Genomic DNA, 15076 nt, shown 5'->3' on the forward strand with positions numbered 1-15076 from the left:
TAATGAATCAGTGTTTGGGCTGCTTGGGCTGTCTGAGAGCTGCAAATTCTTAAAAATGGAAATGAAGCTGCACACAGAGTAGCCACAAAATGGAGCAAATCCGGATGCACTGACAAAAGGAGCGATGCTGATCTCTTACAAAACCCCGTCCTCAGAGGACAGTGAGCAGCAGTGGCAGTTTGCAAGCTGGCATTGCCATGTCTGTGTCCTGTCAGAGAGCAAGAGAGAGCCTAGCACAGGCATAATCAGTTTAGTATTCCCCTTGGGTTGTTACAAACAAAATCAATATGTACTAATGACTGCAGCAATAAATTTCATCATGCTTCATATGGTAACGTTCTACACTTACCCAGTTGTTGGTTTGACAGATAGCAATAGAGTTTACCCTTTTAAAGTTGTAAATTACTATAAAAATGCTGGGCCTCATGATAAAATACATCCATGGATGATTTTAAGCTTAGGAAATATTGGTAATACTTTCACTAAGCATACTATTAAAATAAATAAATAGTATTTATTGCTTGGTTTCCCAGCTGCAGCTGGGTGAAGAAACATGGCACGCATGTTTATCATGCTACTTGTGGTTTCATAATGTTTATCTAAAATTGATTCTCAAAGAAGCTATCCAAGAAGCTTATTTTTTCACATATTTGTCAAAAAAAAAAAATAATCTTCCTCCATAACAGATTTCTAGCAAGTAAAATCTTGAATTTTCTTTTAAAGTGCTGTTTAGTTTAGGAACCACTTTTCTCTTTAGACATTTCTTTTTATCTTTTTTTTTTTTTTGCTGGTAAATAAACACTTGGAGGTTGGATTAAGTTTTTCAACTCCAAATGAAACATTGGAGAGTTTTTGCTCATATTATATTCCAAGCTTCAACACTCAATACTTTCTTCTGAATACAAATAGAATGCTGAAATTATAGGAGTCTCCCGCTACGCAGAAATACAGGGTTTTTTCCTACATGTCTGCTACCATATCTTTTTCTCTTTTAAAATTTGGAGCTTGGAAGGTGATAGAAAATCCAGATGCTTTGAATGATACACTTATGATTAAATCCGTCCACTTGAGATAACCGCAAAGCGTCAATTTTTATAGCCCTCAACTGTATTGCATTCACCTTTACAAACTGCACTGAATGTGTGCTCTGTTGGCCCTTGAAAGAAACTTTTAAGCCACAGGTCTCTATAATGCCTTCAGAAAGGACACAGATGAAGCACAGGAGAAACAAAAAGTAATTGCTGTTTTTCAATATTTAAGGTAAATTTTGTAATCTGGTTGCATTTGTGTAGCCAGGTAGAATTCTCTGAGATGCCTGGTGCTATCTGAGCCATCCTCAGGGAGGGACAGATCCGTCTGAGTGACCCTCTTCAAGAAGCTCAGCTTCTGCATTAGTTTTGGAAGTTTTCCTGAAACTCAGCCATCGCACTTGTAACAACTCGAGAGAGTTTTCTGCATGGGAATAATCCAGGCTTCCCATGCCTGAGAGCAAATGACATCCACTCCCAAATCTGGTTCTCCACAATGATTTCTCACTGATCTGGAAATAAAGCAAGCTGCCAGAAGCTACAGTCTAAGTGTGAACTGTAGTTGAGAATAAATCAAACCTGCCATAGTATTGGCAAAGATCAAACCTACTCTGCTGACTTAAATTCTGTGCAGTATGGTAGCACAGCATTTGGCCAAAGAAGGCAAAAACAAGTGCAGATTAATTCTTTGGCAGTTACATCTCTGTGCAGGGAAGGAAGGAAGTCCGGGCTTGCTGCTGTGCTTCACAACCAGCTGCTGCCAGAGTTTGGCTCCACAAAGCCAGACCTGTGCTATCCAAATACAGCAGGTTTGCTGTTGTAGAGGAATCCTTTCTGCATTTCCACACCTGGTAAAAGGACTGCTACTGCACTACCACTGTCCCACACTGTAAGGGCCTCTATGGTGCTCAGCAGTAACCCTTTTGGATTTGAGTCTATCTGTCCTGGGCAAGAGTAGTTGTGAGGTTGCAGCAAAGCAAAGCTAGCAGCCTCACATTTTACAGGGCTACTCATCGCAAACTCTTCAAACTGCTGAAAGCCAGCATCTGTGCTACAATACATTGCTCTGAGTTTTTTTAAGTTAAGCTCACTGGTATAGAGAAGACCAAACATGTAGACACAAAAATGGAAGCCTGTTTTGTCTTATGGTGTCCTGACTCTGAAATAATTAATAACTTGGGCAATGTACTATGCTCCAGCATCCCAGAAGAGTGGCAGTTCATCGGTACCACTCATTTCACCCTCCTCCTTCTCCTTATTTCATTTCGATGCTCTACACACAGTACTGTTTGAAACATGCTACTACCCTTGGCCTATTTCCAGTACTAGATAGTGGCATTTCTAGGAAGGCAGTGGGATTTTCCCCAAATACATACATTGTTGCATTAGGCAGAAGGTGCCCTATCAAATCGCAGATCTGCATTCTCCAGAGTGATTTCAGAATTTTCCAAAGAGAATAGGTTCCTATGCCCACTTTTATTTTCTAAAAGGAACAATTATTGCAATTGAAAGAGCTACATCTGTGGAGGGGGAAAATAAACACGTCAAAACCACTGCTGTCCGGAAAGAAAACATTACAGTGGCCCTGCACCATACATACACTTGATGGCAAATCTCTCCAGTGCTGCATCTCCTGAGCTTGGGAACACAAAGATAGAAAGAGTGCAATGGACGCAACTGTATAAACATTAGATTTACACAAATCTAGGCTCTGCTCTGAGCCCTTTCCCCTGTCTGGGGCTGCACTGCAGTGAGATAGATGCTTTGTTCTTTGGACTGGTCAGGGGGGACAAAAATGCTCTGGAGGTGCCTGTCCTTGCCGTAGCTTACCCTGCCATCCCTTCCTGGGGACATGAGCTCAGCCTCAAACGAGCCTCAGGGAGGCAAATGAACAGCATGAGCGCAGTTGCCTTCTGCTTAGAGGACAAAGCCTACTTCCCAAAATATGTTCCCTACTTCCATCACTGTACACCTGAGCCCCTATTGGCAAATGAGCCTAAAGGTGCTATTAACAAGCTCTCTTTGAGGTAGAGCTGCAGGTCTGTAATTTCTTTTTTTGGCGATGAGGGCATCCTCCATGCTATGATTTACACTGCAAAACTTGCTGACATCTCAGCACCACCCTTGAGCCGGGCTTTGCTTTTACACATGCCAATGAATCACATGTAGCAGGACAGTGACTTTTTACAGGCAAGCTGTTAATTTTCCATGTGAGCTGAGGCTCAAGCATGCGTAAGGAGTCAAATATTGCTCAGTGTGGTGGCAGAGAAGCACCCCTTACCAGATCGCAGTGGCTATCCATGCCAGACTGGTGCAGCCAGGGTGCTCGGGCAGGGCATGAATCTCCTCACCTTCTGCTGATCTCTAGCTGAAGGATTTCCTAAGCCGCAGGTAGCATCTCTGTCTTTCCTAATTTGAGAAAGATTATTCTTTCATTAATTTCTCAAATTCACAGAGAGGTTTTGGCATTTGTAGTAACCCATGGCTCAGCCACACAGCTCAACCATATATCTTGTGAAGAAGTATCTTTTTTGGTCTGCTGTTGAGGTTAATTTTTTTTTTCTTTTGATAACCTTGAGTTTTTGCATCAGAAATGATGAGCAGTCATTCCCTACATCCTTCTCCATGCTGTTTGTGACTGTCATAGACTTCTACCATATTGTATTTTCCAGGCTGGAGTCCTTGTTAAGTCCTCTACATAAAAGCCACTTCACTCCTTTAACTATTTTTGCTTCCCTTCTTTATACCTGCTCCAGATCTACCATAATTTTTTGGCAAGTGAGGCAAGCTCTGCTTGCAGTATTCAAGGTACCATGGATTTGTATCATAATACCAGGATGTCTCCTGTTTCATTCCCTGGCACTGTCAAACTGGGAAGACTGTGGGATTAAATAAAATGGTGCTGCAGGGTGTTAATGAGTTGGCCCCATTCCCAGGCTGTTACTCTCAGTGTCCTCTGCTGCAAAGTATGTTTTCTTGTATCAGAATCCAGCTATTTTGAAGTACCCAACCATGGGGCAAACTTGCTTACGAGCCCAGCAGATTTCTTGGCATCGTGTTTTGGAATCAGCAAAAAAATATTCCTCTACTTTTCACATGTAAAATTAGGACAAGCAGTGGTTTCCTACTATACCAGTGAATTGAAGAGAGAAAAGAGCTGCTGTGAATGCATAAAACAGAAGCATGATCTGTCCTGCACTTTCTGTCTGTCCCTGCTATAAGGGCCTGAACAATGTTTCTCCTGGAGGCAGGGAGCTACTTGCATCTGCATGCTTGTCCCCTGCCTCCCAAACTCACCACCCTGCAGTCACATCAACTCAAAGGCAAATTGCCATTTTCCACCCTGCTTCTTCAGCTAAAAATGTCCTTTGCAGGTCCAGTGTCAGCCCTACTATACTTCATGCTGAAGAGCAACATTGGGAAGGGACAGGATCAGACAGGACATTACATTTCTCGTTTGTCAACTGTCTCAAGGCTGTCTACAAAAATTAGTGTAATATCATAACTAGTCTGTATATCTGTATAGCATTACATCCTACAAAACAATAAATTGCATTTGCATTAGGATATGAAGATGCTATCGATGCCTATGTTAATTTTCCACGGCTTATTGAGAAAATCATAACAATGCACGCTATTTATGCACGATGTATGCCAAGATTTATCTCACTAGTTGTGTATTGAATTAGAACGGTGACATTAGAGACATAGATTAATGTATTAGTATTTCTACTGTAGCTTACAGTCAGGATTATATCACAAAAGGAATTAGTTTTGTGATCTTTTCATAGATCCATTTTCAGGGCTGTCCTTCACCAGCTCATTGCCAATCACAGTCACCTGGACAGATTCATCTTCGTGTCACTTTTCTTCTTGTTATGCTCTTTGCTATAAACAATGGGACACTGGGAATTTGAATGCTTAACAGGGTCTGGGAAAGTAGCTTGTTCTACTGCTTTAATCCTTACTTTTGGGAATTACTCAGCCAATAGTCCATGTTCCTTCCACATCTGTTGCAATAATCTTGATAGCAACATCATAGGACATTACAAAGGCCACATTCTCCCACTATGACTGTCATTCACTGTATACATATGACAGAACAAAACCCCTATTTTTTGAGCAGAGACTGGAGTAGTTGGCCTCTCACATTTGAATACTTACATTACCTGTGATCTCAATAAACAAACTGAACTTTTTTTAAAGAGCTGTGTTGTGAAATAACATGGAGAGGAACTTACCTTTTGGACTAGTTGTAAGATAGGCTGCAATGAAAACACTTCAAGGCTGCTTTGAGTATGTTTTGTTGCTAGAAAACCAGGAGATGTTTCCCACAGAGTTGGTCCTGACACAGTTTTGCAGTTTTGAGGTCAGGAGTAATGTATTGACAAAGTGCTTTGGAGTGTGCTGCATGAGCCCTGCTTCCACATTGAGGTTTCAGTTTTCACACCATAAGCTAGGATTGCAAGTGAAATTCAGTTCTTTGATGAGAAATAGTGAGAGAAATCCACATGTACTGTCCCTCTCCAGTGTCCCCTCAGAGAATAGATAGCATCCTCCAAAAATTAGTCTGAGATCAGGGAAATCTCTACAGCTGCTATTTGGTTACCACATGGGTAAAAAATTTTGTTTACTCTTCTTTCAAGACAAACTCAAATTGCTCATTTCCATCACTGAAGTACCAGTCCTCAGAAAATTGGCTTTTCTTTAGTACCAGCCGAACTCTGAAAGTGCCCTTCCCTTTCCTCTACACTCTCCCTGGGGAGACCTGAGCATGTCTGGTGGGTTGAACTGAGAGGCAGAAAAATCTCCTAGGCTTTTCTGCATATGCATCTACAGCCTTTTCTGTCATTTTCTGGACACCTAAGCTGTCCTGAATATAAAGATATTGAGGCAATGACTGTCCTTCGTAATGTTTACCCACTGCTGATAGCAGTGATGCTCAGCTGCTGTCCACTGAGCCCCCCACAACAAAAATATTATGAATTTAAATGAGATTACTTCTTTCTTTGTTTTGCTTTTTTTTTTTTTTTCTTCACACAATGAAATGCTGCCAGTGTGAAAGGATCTGATAGAAGCAGGAGATGAATGATTTGACTTCAAAGCTCTCTGGCATTTTTCGGATTCTGTAATTTCAATGCAATTTTGAATGTTTAAAATAAACGAGAAATGAGTGAGTGTCTTAGACATCACTAGGATTTTTCTTTCCTCCATCTATTTTCCAACCAAATCCAATTAAACCAGACTAATTGTACGGAAAATTTCAGAATATCTTCTTCAAAATAGAAATATCTATTAAGAAAATGTTCTTGATCATCTCATATGTTCTGTCCTATTCACTGAATATTCCAGCAATGTTTCCATCATAAAAACATTTGCTTTCAGTGAAATTCTGTAGGAATGTGAAAAATTCCCAAGTAATTAGCAAATATTACTGTATGTGTTGAAAAGATTTGTATGTGCCTTAGACTTAAAGATAGTTGAGCTCATCGGGGTTTTTTAAGAAAAAAATGATGGCTTAAAAATGTTAATCCTCATTTGACATTCTTGAGATGCAAATGTACATGTACTGATCATTCACGTGTGGGTGGGCTGACCCTGGCTGGATGCCAGGTACCCAACAAAGCTGCTCTGTCACTCCCCTCATCAGCTGGACAGGGGAGAGAAGATGTGTTGATAATGGGCAAAACAGGTTCGATGTGGGGAAAATTAGTTAAATTTATTACAATAAAATCAAAGTAGGATGAAGAGAAATAAAAATTAAATCTTAAATCAAATCTTAAAACACCTTCCCCCCACCTCTCTCTTCTTCATGGGCTCAACTTCCCTCCTGATTTTCTCTGCCTCCTCCCTGCTGTGGTGCAGGGGGACAGGAATAAGGGCTGCAGTCAGTTCATCACATGCTGTCATGACCGCTCCTTCCTCCACAGTGGGAGGACTCCTCACACTCTTCCCTTGCTCCACTGTGGCAGTCCATGGGTGGCAGTCCTTCACCAGCTTCTCCAACATGAGTCCTTCTCAGGGCCTGCAGTTCTTCATGAACTGCTCCAGCATGGGTGCCTTCCATGGGGTACAGTCCTTCAGGAACAGGCTGCTCCAGCGGGGGTCCTCTGAGGGGTCACAGGTTCTGACACAAAACCTGCTCCAGCACGAACTTGTCTCTTCGCAGGGCCACAGGTCCTGCCAGGACCCTGCTCCAGTGTGGGCTTCCCACAAGTTCACAGCCTCCTTTGGACATCTACCTGTTCCAGTGTGGGGTCCTCCAGGAGCTGCAGGTGGATCTGCTCCCCTGAGGAATTCCATGAACTGAAGGGGGACAGCCTGAACTCACCATGGTCTTTACCACAGGTTGCAGGGGAGTCTCTGCCCTGACACCTGGAGCTCCCCCTCTTTCTGCACTGACCTTGGGTGTCTGCAGGGCTGTTTCTCTCGCATATTCTCATTTCTGTCTCTTGCTGCAAACTCTCTTGTCCATTTTGCTTTTTCCCCTTCTAAAACACATTATCTCAGCACTGATGGGTAGAGCCACTAATGGGCTTGGCCCTGGCCAGTGGCAGGTCCATCTTGGAGCTGGCTGGCATTGGCTCTGTTGGACATGGAGGAAGCTGCTTCTCATAGACGCCACAACTGTAGCTCCCCCTCTGCCAAAACCTGACCGCATAAGCCCAATACCATGTGTCTTTATAATTTCAGCATTTGTCATTTCTAAAACAGCCTTTTTAAAGGAAGCCAACAAATATTCTCCTAACAACTTCCAATTTCCTGTAATTCTTCAATCTTTCAGAGACGCCAGTCTCATTTCCATAGTAATGCAGTTTAGAGGTTGCAAAATAACAATGCATAGAGCAAGTTGCGTGTTCACACATGCTAGCTCTTGTTTCTGGATCTTGTTAAAGCCAGTCACTGCACCACTGACTGCATCTGCTCCATCAAATACTCAACCTTCTCACTGGTGAGGCTGTTTGGGTGTGTTCAGGTACTCCTGTTTGTTCAGCCGAGTGAGACATGCTTGCTGGTTTCACAGGGGTAAGCTGGACCTGAAGGATGTAAAAATAGCTGCAAATGCTGCTTTGTACAGTTTTGGACTCTGTGTCCCTGAGGTCCCTGAGCTTTCTATCCTTGCAGTGCCCCACAGAGGCTTTCGGGGGGGCTTGAAGTTCATCTGCGTTGCAATTTCTTCTCTGCTGCTACTGAGAAGAGACAGAGGATGGGTACCAGCAGCACCTGAAGAGATGGAGAAAAGGAAATTAAGCCTTCAGAGGGCTTTCCCCAGGTACTGAACCTCAGCGAGGAACGGTACACATCACTGCAGTGACTTTGGCAATACTGTGAGGTGTTATTTATCATAGCGTTCAACATGGCAGGAGATTCCAAACTGAGAGCAGGTTTCCTGTGCTCCTGTGATTTGCAGGTTTTGCTTTCTGCCAGAAGCTGACTCTTTGGAAATTTAGAGATTAAAATTATTCAACTCTTTCTAGGAACATGGCTAAGGAAAAAATGAAATCTATTTTCCTCCCATTTCTTGAACCCAAATACATAATGTGAATTTGCATAAAAAAAATAAAATCAGAGAAAAACTCTGTCATCTACCTGCCTGTCATTTCATCTCTCTTTGGCAAGATAAGATGGCCTTAAGGTGAGAGTAAAAGTTTCTTATAGATATTACCAGGTTTCTTTTCCCATTATGCAGTGCCAGTCTCTGTGTAGCAGGGTTTTGAGCTCAGGGCCTGCATGAAAGTTGCTGAAAATGAGTAACTGGCAATGTGAAAGGACCCTTTTGCATTAAATATCCTTGGTACAGCAAGAAGCAGTGGGCAGCAATGTGTGTCCAAGGTGTGACAGCTTAGCGTAAGCCATGTTCTTCTCCCCACATATCAGTATTGTGGGACTATGTCACACCCTTTCACCATCATTTGACGTCACTCTTGCTCATCTCCAAACTCTGTTATGTATTTCTGAGCACAGAGTGACTATTTAGTTGCTTTCTGCAGCCTCAGTAAGCAGTGAAGCTGTGGTTGGCAATACATGCAAAGCTACACACTTCCACCCAACCCAAGCCTAGTACCTTGCAACTGCAACAGTTATCAGGCTTCCTTATAGGTTAATTCATGTCTTGGCAGGACTGTTTCTTCTGACGTTTTTCTGTAATCACATAACTTGCAAAGGAGATGACTACCTGTGAGCTTGAATGTTCTGAAGGTGGTGAGACTGCATCCTGACATCTCATGACACCACTGAGTGACAGCCTGGGACAGCACAATCACCCTGCCCAGACTGCACTCTTAGTGTAGTAAGATGAGATGACATCTGTAAGCCAAGGAGCACATTTTGATGATCCTTTTTTTCCACCATGCTTTCTCTCCTTCCATTGAAAAATACATGACTCTGTTCCCATATGCCTCATAGTGTTCAAACATGATCAAGACATTCTTTTGGAAGACTTGTCAAACTTGCATCTCCATAAATTACAGCTTGTTTCATCACTTATCTCTTTTGGCTAAATTTCTCAGATATTTCAAAGGTACATGCTTGAGTAGAGTTGGTTTGCAATTTAAATGGTACTTATTTTTATTTAAATATCAGATTCATGTGGATTTATTTAGTGTGTATGTAATAGTGATGAAGCCAACATGTCAAGTGGCTCATCCCAGATATCCTAGACAGCTGGTGCTCCTGGCTGAGGGTTTATCTCATCTGTGTTTGTTCAAGATAGTGTTTTATTTCTTTTATGTCAGAGAAATTTGCTGACCAAAAAAATGCTGATAATCTTTGTCTTTATTTTTCCTCATGCTCCAGAAAACTTCTGATTCAATATAAATGGGATTTTTAGCTTAGCTGAGGAGAAGCAGGGAAAATTATGGGTTGATTTAAACCTGCATTTGATAGTGCTTGTAGAACAAGCTTTAACTTTCAGTGTTAACTCATGATTTTTGGATATCTGAGTCAGCCCATGGAGAGAGGCCTTATCCTTATCACAGTTGCCCCTAAATTTGGGCCTTCTGAGTTGGCATTCATATCTGAAGATGCTACAATTCTTAATTCTTTTATTAATTAGGGATTTGCTTCTGAAATTGGGTGTCAACCAGAAGTGATCATTTTTGTTACTTTGAGCAGGTGGGAGATGCTGAAAATGATGCTTGCAGACTGAGGACCCTGGAGATGCCGGTGAATAGGCTAACTTAAATACAATTTAGGGAGAAATCTTTCGGAGTTTTGTCTATCCAAAACTATATTGATCTCTTTTAAAGTTTATATCTTTATTTACATCTCTTCAGGCAACAAATGCTTACCTGCAATGCCACATAGTCTAAGGGAGTGAGTATGAGTCTTGCTCATGAGGCAGGGCAAAGAAACAAAGTAAATTGATTGACTCTGCTGGCTCTCCATGTGATCTTCTGAATGGGATGTCATTGTCTGTTTGAACCTTTGGATGGTGTAAAAGCATAAAAACCTCAGGCTCAGAGTTTATTTATGATGGGTTTCTGATACGGGCATAAACAATCTGCAGATCACACAAGTCAAATACGTATTCCTGAGGAGACTTATGATGAGTCCAAATAATGTTGGGTTCTTGTGTGACATGTGCACAAGGTGTGTGATTAAATCTAAAGACAAGGCTTGTAAAGCTTAGATCTAAAGTGATGTAACTATAAGAGCAATTAGAGGTGTCTGTGCAAAATTCTCCTGCTTGGCAACTGCAAGATAAATGGAGAGTTTACCGTGCTTAAGGGACCTATGAGCATAATGTTTATTTTTTGAGGTTTCAGCTCATCGGCAGGAAAACCTCATTGTTAAAATGAGGAAACTGTTTGAGGCTACTGATTCTGACCTTTTGAGCTGGCATGAATAAAAGCCAGGTTAATGAAATGTGTTGCTCCACTAGCAAGTCAGGAAAAAAACAGACCTCGTCTGCTGCTTGGAAAAACAATAAATGCCACAGAGATTTATGCAGAGCTCTGATGTAACTCCATAGTTGTGTGAGCCATCTATACATAAGATAATGAATTTCTGTGGGGAAAAGAAGTCACCACTTGGATCTAGAGAAGCACACAGCCCCTAATGTCTCTAGGTGACAGAGAACAATAGTCATAATGACTGATTTGCTTGCTAAGAGACACGATCCGTTTAGTGTTCTTCCTCTTATCACTTGCTGGCTTCGAAGCCACAATCCTGAAGTGCTATCAGGAAAACTGCATTTGACATGGCTTGTTGAAGAATGGCATAAATCCTCCAGTACGAAGTGCGTACTGTGTTAGGCTGGCCACTAGTCATTCAGCCACAGAGGAGCACCCAGAAAAGCTGGCTGTTAATGAAAACACCCTGGAGCTGGCACTGAACCAATAAGATTCTTGGGTCCCTGTTTTCGTTTCCTGGGATCATGCCAGTGTTTGTACTTTAACAAACCAACTTCTTGCAAGCAGTGGTTTTAAGCTCAAACTATCAGTGTAAAATGGGTATAAAATTGGCCACGGGCTTCAATGTCAGGGTTCAACAAAGGAAACTCTTCCTTGTTAAGAATGATTGCTATCTGTTGGATTACATTCTCTATGGTAGTGCTGAGGTGTACACAGCTCTAAAAGGCAATGGGAGTTGCCTCCCTCAGAGGTCATAGCCTGTGTCTGTGAGAAAGCAGTGTGTGCTTCGCAACCTGTGTGCCTCAGCCGTGTTGTGCCAGTTATTGCAAACTATGGTCAGAGAGCCATTTATCACCAGTGTGCAAGCCAAGGTCTTTGCTGTTGTTGCAAGCATCTCTGTGCCAGCGACCAGAACCTGGGGTCTTAGGGTCTGGGGAGTTGGAGGAGGTTTTGTTGCTACTGTAACTTTTTGCTCTTCCTGTTGCTTGGAGGAATAAAATCCCCCTGAAGGAGCTAATACTTGCAACAGGGAGCGGGACAGCTGGAATGCAACACCAACTGTCTTCAAGGTGATGCAGTGGGCTCCTGCTCTTTGTGCATAGCAAGAACTCCCAGTGCTTTAGGATTGAGTGGTTTCTGGATGAGACCTGGAGTTGAAGAGATCTTCCTTGTCAGGCTCTCCAGCCCAGAAACTAAAACTTACTTTGTAGTGAATAAAACTGCTAAACTCCTAAACACAGGGAACAGAAATGCTGTGGCAAGACCTATTTTAAAAAAAAATCTAGTTGTTTTCTTTCTCACCTCAATTTCCCTGAAGTAAAATAAAACATATTTCTTTGGCTCAATTCAGTCTAAAGTAGGCACCTAATGCTGATAGAGTTGCCCTGGGACATTATTCCTGGCCTCCATCTGCTGTCCAGAAAAGAAAAGTACTCCCATAACTCCTTTGTTGCTTCTATTGGCCTTACATGAAAGTCTTGGCTCTGCTACAGCATCTTGAATGACATTGGGTGCCCAGACAGTGGTACTGAATCTAACACTGTGTTTCCCTCCAGCCTCAGATGCTTGGAAGAATTGTGGCAATGAATAAAAGCCTGCAGATAAAATTTCGTAGTGGATGACTTCTTCTCAGTGCCATTAGTGAGACTGAAAAATCAGACTTTGTAATACAAAGCAGTCTTCCACCTGAACTACGGGACAGCTACTCTAGCTCTACAGTATGTTATTTAAAGCCTGTTTTATAATAGAATTTGGTATTGCAGTATGTATAATTTATAATATATTAAAACCCATTTCATAATATATTTTAATCTCTTATGATGAATAGCTGGGACAGTTTTGCAGGTTCTGTAATATCACTATGGCAACATCCTTTAAAAAAGAAAAGGAGGACAACTGAGAGATACCAAGGACTGGTCAAGGAAAGAATAATGACACTTGTCAATTTGCATTCTTTCCTATAGCTTATTTTCTTCTTGGAAATGACATCTATTCTGGTATTTTTGAATGTTTTCAAGAAATCCCTTACAACATTACCGAAATGTTGTATCTCCTTTAACCTTTGAGGGCTCAACTTTGAAAAGATTTGTTTTCCATTGCATTGCTAAATGACTTAGCCTGTCTATGAAGATAAGCAGAACTCTGCAGCTATTGGGGGACTGCAAATATATCTTCCATCAGATTTCCAATGTTTCTCAAAAGTCAAAATAGTGTTTTATGAGTCCAATCTAATGTGTAATTTAGAAAAATGGGACTTGTCTGCCATACTAAATGGTTGACTGTTTTTAAAAATTGGGATGCTTGCTTTGAAGGCCTACATTTTGACTAAACTTCTAAATGGCAATTATTCTTTTCCTGAGAAGTAGTAAGTAAAGTATATTTATCACTCATTAGCAAAGAAAGAAGAAATCTCTTTTCACCTGTCTTTCAAAGTGGAGATGGTGCAACCCTAAAAATGTCGCTGCAATATCTCAAGTGATAGGGATCAAAAAGCCTGAAGATCTGTCGATCAGCATTTATTTATCAGGTGACACATGGTTCATCCATGGAAGATTCTGATTTTTGTCATTTACCCCAAATCAGGCAGTGTCTTCTGAAGAGCAGAATATTTATAGCCCTGGGTCTGAGGACCAAACATCAACAGTGCACCAGGTAGTGTTTTGAGATAGGTTTGTATTTCTGGATGTTACTCCTAGTCTCATGCTTTCAAGGGTGGGAAACATAATTCTTGAGGATAAAAGTTCATGACTGTAATGGTTTTCTTTCTGATTTATTTTGTCCAGCCACTCAGGGACTCTTCTGTCAGAAATACATAAAAGCTTCAGGAATTAGTTCCTGGTTCACAGAGAAGACAGTACTGGAAACTTAGCTATGTAGGAGCTCCCTTGCCCTCCATGCTTCCTACTTGGTTTTCTTAAATACATCAGGCATCTGCTCTTTCAATCAATTCAACAAATAATTCTTCTCTCTCTCCACTCTTTGTGATTCTCAGCACAACTTATTTTCTTCAGTCTCCAAACTCTTGCTTTCCATCCTGGACTACCCCTTGGCATCACAGGTTTTAACATTCCCTTGCCCTTCTCCACCTTTTACAGAGCAGACTCTGTTGGACCGTTCCTTCTCCTTGAGCTAAAACTTCTCCAGTGCTTTTCAGTATCCAGCTCTGTTTTGGTTGGTGACAGGTCATGCAAACCAAAAGCGGGTATTTGCTAGCCCGAGGTATGATAGCTGATATGAGGCTGAAAGTAAGAATACACCTAAATGTCTGGGGACATCCAGGCATTCATTTTTCCCCCTGTTTATCCCAAAGCAGAACACAGATGTTGACCTTTACCTTACTAATCCACCTGCTTACTCAGGCTTTTGCTTGAGGGGTGACAGCAAATGAATTTCTGCCTATAGGGCAAATTCCAGGATGTATCCATTACTGTGTCATTGACATTTGCCAGCTGATTCTTATGTTTTCAAAGTAATTTTGTTCGTGTACCCAGGGAAATTAGCAGTGAACTGTTACCAGGGTTTAAAAAGCATTTCTGGAATAAAATTTCTTTTAACTCTTCCTGTTTAAGTCATTGCTTGCATAAAGCTACTGATTAGAGAAGAGCAGGAATCCTCATGAGAAATAGGAACAGTGAACTCGATGAGTTTCTCTTCTGACTTTTTCATTTTCTCCAGTTATAGAAAGCCTTCTGCCATGGGCACCTCATCCATGACATGGATCACAGTCTACAAACAATGTCAGGATTTAATTTTTCCAGCTACGATACTCTTGCAACATAGCTTGTAAATGTGCAGCTTAAATCCCATAACTAGATTTGCAAGCAGCAAGGAGACACGTTTAGTCATTTTCCAGTGAAAGAAAAACAATAATGATGTGAGTGGTGGTATAAACGTCCAGCTTTACATTGAGTCTGGTGCTCACAATGCAGCTCTAGGCTGTCATCTAGAAGAAAATACAACTTATACAAATCATGAAAACGTACGCAAATGGACACAATGAGTCTCTTAGCAAATAAGATGATCAGGCAGGAATCTTTCCAGTTTGGATGGCAGAGTGTTGGGGCTGATGGGATTCCTCTCTTCTAACACATATTACATTTGAGAATTAAAACCAGATGAGAGTAGTATCACATAAACCTATTTTCTTGTTCTATATGGAAGATGAGTACTTTCTTATTCCAGAACCACTAAACC

Source organism: Pipra filicauda, unplaced genomic scaffold (assembly GCF_003945595.2).
Source record: "Pipra filicauda isolate LSUMZ 115617 unplaced genomic scaffold, ASM394559v2 scaffold17_size4572894_pilon, whole genome shotgun sequence".
NCBI lineage: Eukaryota > Metazoa > Chordata > Aves > Passeriformes > Pipridae > Pipra > Pipra filicauda.